General features: G+C 38.1%; 1 protein-coding gene across 2 annotated transcripts in view; it reads right to left on the reverse strand.

Moving 5' to 3' along the window:
* Positions 1-15713, reverse strand: part of Spag16 (sperm associated antigen 16) — an 836224-nt gene that overhangs the window by 283785 nt on the left and 536726 nt on the right. The gene's annotated exons all lie outside the window — the stretch shown is intronic.

Consider the following 15713-nt stretch of genomic DNA (forward strand, 5'->3'; position numbering starts at 1 on the left):
TGGTCAACTTGACTACATCTTTATTCAACTAAAGCCCATTATGTTGGGCACACCTTTGAGATATTTCCTTAATCAGAGTATTTGAGACAGGAAGACTCACAATAAGAATGCCAAACCTTCTGATAGCATCCCATGTAAAAGGACATGGAACAAGGAAACTTTGCTTTTTGCCTGCTGGCCTTTAATCTTACTGGCAAGCTCATATGTCCTATCCTGAGGCATTCCTCCACAGATGTTAGAACCCACTTCTTCAGGATTCCAGGTTGAAATGAAGATCAGAAGTTCTCCCAGAATCCTCCAGCACCAGATCGGGACTGCTGAGACATCCAGTTTCATGGACTGAACAGTTACCAGACTCTTGACCTTTCCATCTTGAGACAGTCAGTGGTGGACTACCAGAACATAGACTGTAAGTCATATATATATATATATATATATATATATATATATATATATATATATATATATATATATATATTTAGAGTCTATATATTTCATTCTATTAGTTGTGTTCCTTCAGAGAATTTTCCCCTCCCCCATTTATCATGTGAGGTCTCCGAGCTCTTCTCTTCCTAGAATACAGTAACAACACATCTTGGAAGCAGAAAGGATAGCCTGCTTGTAGTGGGTAGCCATTCCAGCTTGAATCTGGAAGTTCCAACCCCCATTGAGACTTTAGCAACTGTCACGCCTACGAGGCGGGGCCAGGGGAGGCGCCTGTAGACACAGATCTGGATGGGCCAGCGCTCTCTTTTTGCCAGGACCCTGAACGGTGGAGGTTGACCCAGCAGAGCTCCAGAGAACACCGCTGGATTGCGATACACCTTCCCCAGACCTACCTATCCCTTAATTTGTGAGTTACGCCATTAAATAATATCCTTTTACATGGAGTGGCCTAAATAATTTCACAAATACCTGCTGTAGACACCAGTCCTCTCGACATCTTTATCTGGGACTCCTCAATCCCCAGAAACATGACAAATAGACTTCTACTGATTATAAACTACCAGACTGTAGAAATGTGATAGGGTAAAAGTGTGTCTCCCATTGTTGATATCTGAATGCAGCATTTCTCTGACTTTCTCTTCCATCTGCTTCTTTCTCCTGCTTGATCTACTCTTCTAGTGAGTCTTTCCAGTGCATTTCTTGATTGTATATCCACCATTTCAGTTTGTTCACCTTTCAAAATCTCAGCTTCCGTGCTGAATTTCTCACCCATGCTCCTGCTTTCTTACCTGTGGTGCTGACTTTCTTTTCCAAACCCCAAATTTCTTTTTTTCATTTACTTGCTTGTTTATGACCTCTCTATAAACACTGGTCACCTTTACAAGTAGAATTTTAAATTCTATTAAGACAACTCAACCATTTTAGTATCTTCGGCTTTGGTAATTGAGGATTAGTTATGTTACCTCACTTTTCATGTGTCTTTTATATTAATTTTGTGATTGTACATCTGTTGAGAAGGGTGTCTTCTGGGTTTGCTTGAGGGTTTTCTTGTGAACAGTCTTCTTTTCAGTGCTCACTACCCAGTAGTACTTGTAGAGAGGAAAAACAAACCTCTACAACAACAGCACCACCACCAAATCAAGCAAATATAAGTCTAAGTCATTAAAATCAATTAAAGAGAATTAACATACTACTGATGACCATAGTAAATAATTAAAACTGCAGGTTATAGTCTGGTTATTCTTTGGTTTGCATCTAGAATCCACTTATGTGTGAGTATATACCATGTTTGTTCTTCTGAGTTTGGGTTACCTCACTCAGGATGATATTTTCTAGTTTCATCCATTTGCCTGCAAATTTCATGCTGTCATTGTTTTTTACTGCTGAGTAGTACTACAACCCACAGCTCCAGAGAAGCTAGCTAACAAGGAGGACCCTAAAAGAGACACATGGATCACCCTGGGAAGGGGAAATATATGAGATCTCTATGAGTAAACTGGGGATGAAGGGGGCCAGTGAAGGGTAGGGGATGGGGAATGAGAACAAAAGGGAATGGGATTGTCGAGCTGGAACAGGGATGGAGTAGAAGAGTAATGAAAGAAATACCATGATAGAGGGAGACATCATGGGCATAGGGAGAAACTGGGTGCTAGGTGCCTGAACTGGCTTACACCAGTAATCAGCCTTCATCCAGTAACTGATGGAAGCATATGCAGAAATCCACAGCCAAGCACCAGGCTGAAGTCTAGGAGTCTAGTCAAAGAGAGAAAAGATGGATTCTGTGAGCAAGGGGCAAGAAGATCATGATGGGGAAACCTACAGAGATAACTAAACCAAACTAGTGGGCACTCATAAAATTTAGACAAACACCTATGGAGCCTCCACGGAACTGGACCAGGCTCTATGCATAATTGAGACAGTTGTATAGCATCATCAGCATTATCTACTTAAGGGTGCCCCCTGGCAGTGGGATCAGGATCCATTCCTGGTGCATGAGCTGGGTTTTGGAGCCCACTACCTATGGTGGGGCACCTCACACAGCCTTGAGGCAAGGGGAAAAGCTTGGACATGCCTCAACTGAATGTACCAGGCTCTGCTGACTCCCAATGGGAGGTCTTACCTTCTTGTAGGAGGGTGGGTTGGGGGAGAGGCTGGAGGGGCAGGAGAAGGGAAGAGGGGAATCTGTGATTGGTATGTAAAATGAATAAAAAATTTCTTAATGATAAAAAAGAAAAGCATAACATAAGTCTAGTTTAAAAATAAAAATAATAATGAGTGAAATAAAAGAAGGGAGAAGGGAAAATGAAAAATAAATGAGAGCAAAGATAAATGAAATAGAAAAAATAAGAATGGAAATTAATGTTTTTAGGGGGAGAAAATATCAAGAATTAAAAGTATAATTATACAATAACATAAAATGCCTAAACAAAATTAAATAATTTAAAAAACTGATAACTTGTAACCTGCAATTGCATTGAATTCTATTTTCTTTTTATTGAGACAGGGTTTCTTTGTGTAGCCTTAGCTGTTCTGGAACTCATTCTATAGAACAAACTGGCCTAGAACTCAAATATCTACCTACCTCTGCCTCCCAAGTGCTGGGATTAAAGGCATGCATCATCACAGCTTTTTTTTTTTTAATTCTATTTTCAAAAGGCATTTCACTGTATTTGCTTGGCCTTTGTAGGTTTGAAAGAATGTTGTCAATAATAAACATTGTTTTCTTACTTTTAAAATAATAATCCATTGGGAACTTGTGCCTTAACAGAGACTCCTGCCTCTTAATTTTCTGGGGGAAAAATACATATACATGAACAACAGAATACAGAAGTTTGCAAAACCTGGCTATATATGAAGAGCTTGTGTAGTGGGAAAGAGACAAAAATGCTTCCCTGTGGAGAATCAGTTGAACTAAGGCCACAAAGCCTCCTGTTGAATTAAAACATTGGCAGTAGAGTGGTCTTTTCAAGATTGCTTGATCTTAGGCTCTTCAGCTTGGAGGAAACCTTGTTCCTCTGCACAAATCTGCATTCATGGGCTTCACTTTCTGTGATTCCTAGGACTGATGGCACCTCCCTGTTGTCTATCGCGTGCTCCAAGAGAGAACAGCACAATTGACAGGTAATGCAGTTTGACCCCGAGTGCAGAACTGATTATACCTGACATTTTATTCTATCATACTCAATGGAAAATTTACTGTCTCAAATATTCCTATGTATGTGGAATCCAAAAGCATATAAAAAGAAACAAAATAAAATGCAAACAATAAAAATATTTGAATGGTATTGGTAAACCTAGGTATGGATCACTGGACCAAAATTCTGTTGATAAGTGGCAGCTTTCAATGCAAGCCACTAAACATGTCAAAAAAAGCACCAATGTAAAATAAAACAGGACCATCAAAATAATATGCTTAAAAATGAAATCACACTCACTAAAATATAAAATACAATAGTTACTAGGTAAAAAAAGAAAGGGCCAGCTATGTTTCATATCTGCATTTGTAAGGAGAAGATCAAGAAGAGCTGGTTTACAACAATGAGAGAAAATAAAAGTATGTGAGTTCTCTGTGTGATGCCAGGGGAGGGAAGCCATCCACAGCCTTATTCAGCTGTGATGCCTATAAACTGTTAACAATGACCTGCATGGCAAGATATCCCCAAAGGTGTAATAGTGACCCTCCTGTCTTGGTGATAAGCAGCAACTGTTTACTTGGACTTAAGATCATTGTAGCATGCCTGGTACTAGATAACTAGCCAACTAGCTGGGTCTAGTGGAGCCATGGATTGTAAAGAAAGCCTGTTACTACCACTTTACTAGACAAGCATAATTTCGAAAGCATATATAAAACACATCCAAATATTCACAGAAAGGTAAGTGTAGCCCTCACCCCTCACCAAGGAAGTTTCTCTTTACAACCAATAGGGGCTATTTTGGTGATATAATATATTCCCCAATATATTGTGCACCCTAATAAACTTATCTGGTGTCAGAGAACAGAACAGCCACTAGATATAGAATCAGAGAATGGTGGCACACACGCCTTTAATCCTAGCATTCCGAAGGCAGAGATTCATCTGGATCTCTGTGAGTTTAACAGCCAGGTATGGTGACACACGCCTTTAATCCCAGGAAGTGATGGCAGGAAGCAGAAAGGTATATAAGGCTTGAGGACCAGGAACTAGAGTCTGGTTAAGCTTTTAGTCTTTTAGCAGCAGTTCAGTTGAGATCCATTTGGATGAGGACACAAAGGCTTCTAGTTTGAGGAATGGGCGAGGTGGGGTTAGCTGGGGCTGGTTCTGTTTCTCTGATCTTTCAGTGATCACCCCAATACCTGACTCTGGGTTTGTTTTCATTAATAAGACCTTTTAAAATTCCTGCTACAGGCTATTAGAGAAAACCACAGCTGGTCACAATGCAGAGTTCAGTGGATGCTGGAGAGTCCAGCAGCAGTGGATTCGTCTGAAACACAAATTCCTGCACCTAAGGCACAGGGAACTTTGTTGAAGAGATAGTGGAAAGATTGTAAGAGCCAAGCCAGGCGGTGGTGGCACAAGCCTTTAATCCCAGCACTCGGGAGGCAGAGCCAGGCAGATCTCTGTGAGTTCGAGGCCAGCCTGGGCTACCAAGTGAGTCCCAGGAAAGGCGCAAAGCTACACGGAGAAACCATGTCTCAAAAAACCAAAAAAAAAGAAAAAAAAAAAAGATTGTAAGAGCCAGAGAACCAGGAAGTTTGTGGTGAGAGTGTGGCTCCTAGAAATGACAGGGAAGCTACACTCATCATACCAAAAACATGGCTGCCTAATCGAGACCAGAAGAGCAGAGATTTCACCTGTTCCCACCTCTAGAATAAGAACTACAAGCAACCAATGACCTCTGAGAGGTGAATAATTAGCCTCTCTGTGGGACAAGCCTCCTAATTTATCTGGTCAAGCCTGAAATCATATGCATACAATCCATACTAAACAGACTCAGGAGTTTGCATTTATATGCCCATTGTATAAATATGTAATAATGATAATTTTTTAATAAGACATCAGTTTAAGAGTGAGTGGCTGGGGTTATGGGAGGATTGGGTGAAGGAGATACGGGAATGCTTGGGAAGAAGTAAAGAAAAGGGGAAAGTGGTGCAATCATATTTTAATTTTAGTGTTTCAATAAATAATGAAAACAGGAAATACATGTTGGTCTTAGATTTCATGAATGCTATCAGGAGCAGAGGGATGGGCTCCATAAACTGTGGGGGAAGAAGTCTATGACTCCAAATCCTCTAACAGGTCAAGATCTCTTTGACATCCTCCTCCTCCTGAGAGTCTTTCATCTTGGGTTTTCTACCCCTAGTACATATTCAATCTTTTGTGTTTTAAAGATTTCTGGAAATCTATCATCTCTATGTCCTTATTTGCCTTATGAGTATTTCCAAAAAAAAGTTTGTGTGTGTGTGTGTGTGCTTGCATTGGTGCATACATCATCCATTCACGTGGTGTGTGTGTGTGTGTGTGTGTGTGTGTGTGTGTGTGTGTGTGTGGTTGTTGTTTTGAGGTTTACTATCCCCAAGCCTCAAACTCATCCTCCTTCTGCCTGTCTTTCCTGCGGTGGGGTTATTGACAGAGGCCACTGTACTCAACATTCATGAACAATATTGCCTCTCTCACTGTCTCTCTATTTCTGCTACTTGCTGCCTAAATATCAAGGTTTTTTTGTTTTGTTTTGTTTTTTACCTAGGCATTATGTAGGTAGGATTATTTCCATTTTATGTATAAAAATGTCTTGCCACATCCTTTCTATATATACAAATTGTATATATATATATATATATATATATATATATATATATATAGTAAAGGTGTATAAAAAAGTCAAAGATTCCTGTCTGTACTTGCTGCTTGTACTCCATTTAATAGCTGAAAATTACTAGACATGAGTATAGTAATTATCTGAACACCAACCAAGGATCATATCATTGAACTGATTATTATAAATTGCTGTTGACAAAATCCACTCCAACTAAACAAAACAATACTGCTTCATTACATGCCAGAATTTTCCAATTTATTGAATTTTTATCTTTTAAAAATATATTCATGAATGAATAGGTAGCACTTTTTTGCAAGCTCTTACCTAATATTTTTAGAATTTTGTGTAGCAAAAAGTAATAACTTGCTGTAACTTTAAGTATGTATGTTTCAGACACATATTTATAAACACAAGATTTTTTTAAATAAAGGCAACATCTCATTTTTATTTTTCAGAACACAATTGTCACTCAGCAACCTATACCCTAATTTTGTGCCTCTCTGGTACACAGATGTTACTCTAAATCATTTAAATCTCTATCTTTTACACATTAGACATATTTAGTATCAAGAGATATCCCAGAGTAACACCATAGATTAAAAGTTAATTAAGAAGTCAGGGAAGGAGAAAAGTAATTATTTTCCATAAGCATTTGCTTAGCTTTTGACAGGTTAAAATTGGGGAAGTAGAATAAACACTTGAAAGTAAAAGGTACTTTTTCTGAATATCTATTGTTTCTTTATATGCTGAGAAGTGCCTAGTTAATTAAGAATACTAATCCATGAGGAACACAGGGTTGGTTAGACGCTAGATAGACACTGGATCCAAGCCCTGCTTGAACAGTGCAGTTATGTTATTGGATTTAAAGTTTTTACAGTTCACCTAAACTACCCTTCAAAAATGGAATTAATCAATATGGAAGTAGAAATTCTCATAGGATCTCTAATAGTGTAGGATTTGAGAAGAAAAAAAAATTGTTGTTTTGGCACTTTAAGAATGGATATACCTTAAATGAAAAATATAGTTAATGAAGCAACTTTAAGTCTCTACCTGTATGCCCCTATGATTTAAATGCGGATGGGGAGCTAGACTGCTGAGTGTATTCCTTAGCTGCTTTGCTGCTTTCCTGTGGTGGGCTGCACATCAACCTTTTTATTTATACAGATAGCGCACTGATGTTGTTAGAGCTAAGGAGTTGGTATACAGAGAAGTTATTAATTTCAGAAAATCTTGAGTAGGACAAATAATCTTTGATTTTCCCCTGAGCATGCTAATTGTCACATATTTATATTAAATTCTTCATGATAATAAGCATTGTAATTAGAGCTGTAAAATTGCTCCCATTAAAATCATTTAATAATCTTAAATTTGCACAAACAGAAAATCTCTTTGGACTGAAATGGTATACATGGTCTTTGAGACACAGATTTTCTGAAAAGAGTCCTGTTTCTCTCTATTGTTTATCAAAGCTGGGTATGCTTAGCAAAACATCATGGGAATGGGAATAGTTCAGCTTTCATTCTTGGGTATAGTTAGTAAGGTGGTACACATATTTATATTGGTTTCTGATTGACCTTAAATTATACTGAGCATGGCAAAGAAACTAGTTTATTCATTCATTTTTCTCTGTTCTGATCTCCTATGTTCTCTAACATTTATATGATGTAAAAACAATTATATTCACAAGTTTCTGTGTCTACTATGAAGTGATGAAAGGTTTTGGAACTTACTTATCATTTCATTACTTAACCTCTGGATAGCACCTAGCATGTTAAATGAAAGTAATAAAATCTAAAGTTTAACATGGACATTCAGAAAATACCTTTAAACTTCAAATAGGTTTACTGTGTGGAATCATGAAGAGAACAGAAGAGCATCTGAGATTGCTGTCCAGATTTGACCTTAACTGCTGCTCTAAATCTGGTCAGGTTTCTTCTTTGAGTTCCCATGTCACTGGTTCTACTTTGTACAATCATCATCTGAGCCATCCCTGTGAGCATCAGCACTGACTCCAAGGATCTTGTGTGTAGCCCTGAAGTTAAAGGGGTCTTCAGTCACTTAGTCAGTTTGAATTGTCTGGCATGGGAAAAGCTTTTCTTGCTTTGCATTTCTTCCCTACACACCGAATTGATTTAGGAGTAGTCATCGATGACAAGACCATGCAGGAGTCTAGTCCTGCTTCCAAAGCCTGGCTCAGTAAGCATTGGCCACACACACAAGTACATTTTATACTTAATGCATCTCAGTTTTCAAGCAGCATTAACAAATGTAATTTTTGATTAGCTCTTAACTCTAACTATGTATTTTTCATTTTCCTTTGTTGTGATAGACTTAACATTTAATATGAACCCAAAAGTTCTCCAAATTATAGGCCAAAGAAACTAAATTTGCAATGCTGCTACAAGGAGAATGACTATCTTCTATATTCTAAACAATGTCTTCACTGGTGCTGGATTTATATTTTCTCTCTCAGGCTCTCTTTTTCAGGCAAATCCACCTTATTTTACTAATCTTTTTTTTTTCTTTGTGTCCTAAGTCATGTGTTTGGTCTGCTTGGAGCACAGTTATGGTCTAAAGTAGGAGGGAACATTCGGCCTCCCAGGCTGAAATCCAGAGAGGTTTTTTCTTTCTTTCTTTCTTTTTTTTTTTCTCACTGAAGCTTGAAGATTTTGCCTACTTGCCTACCTGCAGCACATTACAACATCCAGAGACTCAGAGAGACATTTCACAAGAAATCAGCTCTGGCAGCCATGTGTGTTGCTACTTTAGTGCTGTGTACTCAGTTTGTGTGTGGTGTTATCTGCACATGTGCATGTGCTTCTAACCTTTCTGTGTATGTATGACAAACAAAACCAGCCTTGCATGAGGACCTAGTTTTTAAGCACGCAGAAGAAAACAACGCCTACTTGAAATACGGGGTACTTTGGAGGGAGGATAAGGGAAGGATGTAATTACATTACAATATAAAAAATAAAGATAAATTGTTAAAATCGGCACCGACGTTTTTCATTTTAGCATGAAAGGATAGCTCTTCCAGATTAAATTAATGTGATTGCTATTATATGATACAAAATGCCAAACCTCCAAGAGTATATCAGTAGTAAATAGGCTAGCCCTTGATTGCAAGTAACCTGTGTGAAACATTGCAACATTGCATCCAACAGTTGAGTTCATGGCTGCTCCAGGCAAATAAGAGGGATTTTTTTTTTTTTTTTGGTAATGAATCATCTGGAAGTACACTGGTTGTTCCCTCAGGATAAGAGGGCTCTTTTTTTGTAATTCTCTGCCACAATCTGAATTTAATGGAAAAAAGCAAAAAGTGCTGTGGTTGCAAAACATAAGACTTCTAGAAGGTGCGTCTTGTCTTAAGGAAGGCTATTTAATAACCCAAATAAACTAGTCACCAAACTTCATTCAATTTATTTCAAGAAACACTACAGGTGGTACCAGATGGGAAAACGTGCCCAAGTCTGTATATTTAAGAAACTTTTTAAATTGGTTATACTTCTTCATATAAAAAGTCAATCCACCATTAAATAATGATTTCAGAATAATAAAGGGAAGTAAATGAAAGTCATTGTTTTAAATTGACATGAGTAGAAATAAAGTCAGGTGCTTGGAAATAATATCCAAGTATGTACCACTCAATATCAACTAATGTGCCAATATAAAAATCATACAGGAAAAGGGGGAATCTGTTACTCATAATCTGTTAAACAGAAATATGTTAAAATTACATCTGCCTGTTGGCCAAAATATATCAAGTACATCCCATAATGTAGGTTAAAAACCCCGAGTTATGCAACTTTTTGCAGTTTGACATCTGATTACCAAGGAAAGTGAAAGTCATGAACATCAGCCCTCAAGGCTGAGTCTCAGCGGGGATGTTTGTCATCATCAGACTCTGGTAGGCAGATGCCCTGGGCTGTGTCAGGCATCTCGCTGACTCGGTTAAAACTGCATCTATCTGAACTTTCTCATCTTGGGTCATCTACTACAGGTGCAGAAAAAGTTGTAGCTTGAGACTTCACAGTGTTCTGAGAAAAACTGGAAAGGGCCTAATTAGAAATGTTTCTGCATATATACTACGTAATTGAGAAAGTAAAAATGAAATTCAACATCCCAAAAGGGAGTAATAATATGTTTAAGTGAAAGAAATGGGAGAAAAATAGCAAATAAAAGAGTAAGGGAGTTTACTGCAACCTTACTCTTTAAACTCTATTACACTTCCTCAAATTTGGCTATTTCGTCATTTATTGAACCCTTTGGAAAGAGTCCTCATATACAGCATGAGGGAGACAAAGCTTTCCTTGGGAATTATTCTCAGTCTATTTATTTCTACACTTACTCTGATAAATACTTTTTCTTCCTTACACCTTATTAATTTTCTAGAAATCTTTTAGAGAGAAAGAAATAAGCTAGCCAGAGATAGGTATATAAATCACAAGGAACTGCAGAATAAGAATGTATATGGTCCTTAGTCCTTGAAAGGTTAAGTTCTGGGAGGAAGCCATATGAGATGTCATACTAAAGTGTCAGAGGTATTCTTTGAATTCAGGGAAAGCATACCAAACAGCTGTGTTGTGGATATTAAAATGAAGACACTGCTATGTATTGTGTTCCCAAGAGCACAGTCATAACTGATCCTCTTGGAAATGAGCACTCCCTTTTAGCTGGTCACACACCTGCATTCTTGCTCTATTCAACGGTATTGTTACAGGATAAAAACTAATAGTCTCCCACCAGTGGCTGTCATGGTTTGTGCCATAGCCTATAATATCTCTCTGCAGTTGATTCTTACCTCCAAGCACCCATGGCTTTTGTACAAGATACAATACAGCTGAATAACAGGAGAGACGAAATAGACGGCTGATGAAGGGGAGGTTACAGAAGATGAAAGACTGGAGACAATAGGCACACAACATAGAAATGTCCAGGTTCTACATGAGAGAATGCATCCTGGTGTTTACTGTTTTCTACAAATATAAATGTGTTTCTTTAATGATTGTTTGTGAGTGTAAAGTGAAGCTAATGTGTACCATATTAAAAAATGAAAATTTCATATAGATTTGTGTGTGTGTGTGTGTGTGTGTGTGTACAAATGTATGTGTGTGGGAGTTTGAGTGCATGCCTGCATGTGTGTTTGGAGCCAGAGAACAACATCAGAAACACTGTTCATCTTTTCTGGAGACAAGATTTCTCACTGGCCTGGAATTCTCCAATTAGATTAGGTGACGGTTGCCCAGCAAGTCCCAAGGATTTACCTGCCACTCTCTCCCTAGTGCTGGGATTGCGAGTATATGTCACCATGCTCCATTTTCTTCACATGTGTTTTTTGGGGTCACCCTTAGGCCCTCATGCTTGTCAAATACTGACTGAGCTGTATCACCAACCCAGTATACTCAATGAGGTTTTGCTGTCTGGGAGCTTTTTTTTTTTTTTAGTTCTTGTGAGGACAGGAGACAGTCTGGATTGGGTCCATGCATCTGACCTCACTCTTAAATACCTTTTAAATTCCCCATCAGGATTTAAATGCAATCACATTATGGAGATATGAATGTGATATATAAATTTTGGGAGGATACATCACAACCTCCTTTCTACTCTCCTGCTTTACTCTACAGATCCTTACTAGACCACTTGGCTAAAGCAGGGTCATTTCACTTGGATCCTGTCAACCCCTTTATCCCACAGATCCCCCTGACCTCCAGCCTTCACATCTGATGTTCACAGACCAGGACTTTGATTTGTAAGCAGAATGAAGTGAACTATGTCAGAACGTCAGTGCTGTTAAATTCACACATACGAGAATATATAGTTTGCTTTCTCACTTAGATTTAACACAAGGCTGAGTTCTATCCTTTGATTTCCACAGATATTAGTTACTTAAGTAACATTATTATGTAAAGTTCTTGAATAAAAATTCAAAGATCTGGGTGTGGTGACCCAGACGTCTGGTCCCAGCACTTGGTAAATACATACAGAAAGAGTTGAGTTCCTGTATGTATTCGAGTTCCAGGTCAGCCTGGGCTACAAAATAAGATGATTTCCATCCCCCACTCCTTGTAAAAAGATTAAAAGAAGAAAAGAAATAATAAAATCATGAAATTCATGAGTGTCAACACAATCAGTAGTTTTTAACTTATGCTTAGATAACTAACATACGTAGAATATTTTTGAAAACCCATTTTCCTGTAATTTTCAAGGTAAAATAAGTTAGGATTTATTGATCTGCGGCCCAGGGCTCTATGTTTAAACATAATCACATTAGGTAATTTTAGAGCACGATCAAACTAAAGAATATTCATACCAGAGTCTCTTCTCTGGACCTTAGTGACAGACTGTGCAATCTTGTCCCTCGCAAAACCACACCACACCTGGCTTTTCTTCTCACCTTTTCCCACATCCTGGAGGTCGCCACTAGAGAGAGACTGAGCCAGACACATTTAAAGTAGAAATCAAGCCACATTTAAAGTAAAACTTTTACTAATAGGAATGAAATAAAACACTTCAATGCTACAAATTTTGAAAATATAGGATATGAAAAATGGAAATTAAGAATGGTCTCCTTGCCAAAGACTTTCTTCATAAACACTTCTGGCTGAAATGTGTACAAAATAGAATCTAACTTTTCTATATTCTTTTCCCATAAAATATTTCTTAACATAAAACACTCATCACTTGGCATTTTTCCAAGAGTTTCTAAAAAATGCATGTTAGCAAAGTATGATGTATAAGTTATTTCTTTCTCTTTTGCATTGTAATCTGAGATATGTTATATAACTACTCTCAGAAATGAGGTCCACCTTGGTCCTGCCGTGCCCTCCCAGGAATCTGCCTTTAGGGGTCCCCAGGGCTGCCTCCAGCAATTTTGTAATAAACTCACAATGACCGTGGGCTACTCTGCTGGTCCCCAGCACTCTGGAGCCCACTGAATATATACTAATAAGTTATGGTTTTGAGATATCTATCCAAAATAATTCTATGTGACTGAATAATATTCATCTATGTGACTGAATAACATTTATCTACAACCACATAGATTTTAAAATTTACGATGTACACCAACGTAATGCCCCTCATGAACTAGTAATAACCCTACAGCTACACTGAAATATACATAAATGAACAATCAACTATACATATGTATATATATATACATATATATATATATATAATGAATATATCATTTTTCCTGAAACTAGCAAGGTTATGTTTAAAACAAAAGGCAAAGTATATGTGTTTTAAACAAAAAGCTCTAGTCTGAGTAAGAAGTTGAACCTATTATTACTATAATATTGATTAGAAAAGATAAATAAATATTGAAGGAAATGAGAGGTGCTTCTAATCAAGTGATGAAAATCACAACTACCGTTAATACAAAAACCACCATCTAAAAATCATTTATATATGTGGGTGTTTTGCCTGCATGTACATCTGTGGTGTGTGTGTGTGTGTGTGTGTGTGTGTGTGTGTGTGTGTGTGTGTGTCATGCCTGCAGAGACCGTGAGAGGGCGCCGGATCCCCTGGTGTGGGAGTTACAGACATTTGTGAGCTGCAGTGTGGGTGGGTGGGTGGGTGGCTGACAATTTAACCCAGGTCCTCTGCAAGAGCCCCCAGCACTTTGAACGTCTGAGTCATCTCCCTAGTCTCACTAGGTAATATTCTTAACTATTCCTCCCTGGTTAATGGAGGCAAGCCTTTTAGAGTGCTGTAAGTATATTTTTACTTCAATAATTTACTGGAATTAATTGGGATTTATGTTTAGATTTAGTAATATGTGGATCTAGGAATTTGTTTTACTATATTGAATATAAAGAAACCATATATGTATATATATATATGGTATGCTATAAATACTATATTTAAATATATATTTATATAGGCATAAATAAATATACATATATGGTATAAATTATATATGTGGTATGACATTTTTATATATAATACTCACCATTATATCTAAATTAACTCCCTATTGTTTTCTAATTATCAAATAGATATAATAAAAATCAGAACCCAGGCTCATATACAACCAAGGAATAAGCAATTAGACCATAACATTGTTCCTTCAGACGGATGAACCTCTAATATGAAGAGTGCTGCCTGTGTGGATATGGGCCAGAGATGCAAACTTAAATGTTTCTAACATCCTCAACTCCATGTCCAAGTGTTCCTTCCTAATTCCATTGCACTATTTTTTTTTTTTACAGAATATGATGTTTATGTATTTTTTATTAAGAAAAATTTTCATTCATTTTACATACCAATCAAAGGGCCCCCTCTTCCCTCCTCCCACCCCTCCAGCCTCCCTCTCCCAACCCACCCCCACTCCCACCCACAAGAAGGCAAGGCCTCTCATGGGGAGGCACATTCAGTAGAGGCAAGTCCAGCCCCTCCCCCCTGCTTCAAGGCTGCACGAGGTGTCCCACCATAGGTAGTGGGCTCCAAAAAGCCCACTCATGCACCAGAGATGGATTCTGATCTGACCACCAGGGGGCCTCCCAAGCAGATCAAGGTACACAACTGTCTCACCATGCAGAGGGCCTAGTCCAGTCCCATGTAGGCTCCACAGCCATTAATCCATCATTCATGAGTTCCCTCTACGTTGGTTTGGTGTTCCTTGGGGACCACCTGGCAACTTCCCTAGCACTATTTTCCCCCTGTCTCCATGATATCTCTCTATCATGGTACCTCTTTCATTGCATTTCCCCTCCCTCCCTGTTCCAGGTCAACTATCCCATTCCCTTATTTTCTCATCCCCTACCTTTCATTTCAGGCCCTTATCCCCAGTTTACTCATGAAGATCTCATCTATTTCTCCTTCCCAGGGCGGTCCATGCATCCCTCTTTGAGTCTTCCCTGTTAGTTAGCTTCTCTGGAGTTGTGGGTTGTTGCCTGATTACACTTTGCTTTATATCTAGTATCCACTTATGAGTGGGTACATACCATGTTTGAAGATACAAGAAGCTTATAAAACACCAAACAGACTAGACCCCCCCAAAAGTCCCCTTGCCACATAATAATTAAACAAATAAACATACAGATTAAAGAAAGAATATTAAGAGCAGCAAAGGAAAAAGGCCAAGTGACCTATAAATACAGACCTATCAGAATAACACCTGACTTCTCAATGGAGACTTTGAAAGCCAGAAGGTCCTGGACAAATGTAATGCACACACTAAGAGACCATAGATGCCAGCCTAGACTAATATACTCAGCAAAACTTTAAATCACCATAGACAGAGTGAAGAAGACATTCCAAGACAAAACCAGATTTAAACAATACCTATCCACAAATCTAGCCCTACAGAAAGCACTAGAAGGAAAATTCCAACCTAAGGAAATCAGATACACCCATGAAAACACAGGCAATAGATAACCCCACAGCAATAAATCCCAAAGAAGAGAGATACACATACACTGCCACCAAAATACAAAAGGAATTAACAACCACTGATCATTAATATC

Source organism: Peromyscus leucopus, chromosome 13 (assembly GCF_004664715.2).
Source record: "Peromyscus leucopus breed LL Stock chromosome 13, UCI_PerLeu_2.1, whole genome shotgun sequence".
Classification (NCBI taxonomy): Eukaryota; Metazoa; Chordata; class Mammalia; order Rodentia; family Cricetidae; genus Peromyscus; species Peromyscus leucopus.